Below are 697 nucleotides of genomic sequence, written 5' to 3' on the forward strand. Positions count from 1 at the left end.
AAATTTTTAAAAATTTAATAACCACACGATTAGAAGCAGCATTTCATTACAGATTTAACATATTCAGTAACACACTCCAGAACAAGGATACATTTTTTCAAAAATGGCTGTAAATTTTTAAAATTATTTAATAACCATATACTTAGAAGAAGCATTTCATTACAACAGCATTACATATTCAATAACAATTTTCTGAGCTAAGATGCATCTTTTTCAAAACTGGCTGTAAAATTTTAGGCTTACAGTTGAATTATTACACTTATATAATCTTTTACTCATTATAAACTCTACAAGACATAAAATTAAATGAGGTTCCATCGTTTAAAAAAGATCTCCACTTCCTTGTCAAAACACACAGTTTCATACAGAAAAATTCATTCCAAGCCTATTGACATTGAGACATTTTCACATGCATTTCTAATCTCTATAAACATGACTATCACTGGTCACAGTCGCCCACCTTCTGAGCTCCTCGGCATCTGAGCATGATTACAAACTCATCAGATAGACAGCCTTCCTCTCCCACTAGAGGCTCCATACTCTGCCATCCCTGTCACTGTCCACTGTGTTGTCAGCACCCTCATCCATTCCCCCTGTCTGTCCTTCTGGTAAATCTAGTCAGCCAGAGGTCCCTGTTCCAGGAGGGTCAGCTGTTCCTCATCTACGGCAATCCATTGTCAGTATTCCTTTGGATAGA

This window comes from Nannospalax galili, unplaced genomic scaffold (assembly GCF_000622305.1).
Source record: "Nannospalax galili isolate Female #2095 unplaced genomic scaffold, S.galili_v1.0 scaffold388, whole genome shotgun sequence".
NCBI lineage: Eukaryota > Metazoa > Chordata > Mammalia > Rodentia > Spalacidae > Nannospalax > Nannospalax galili.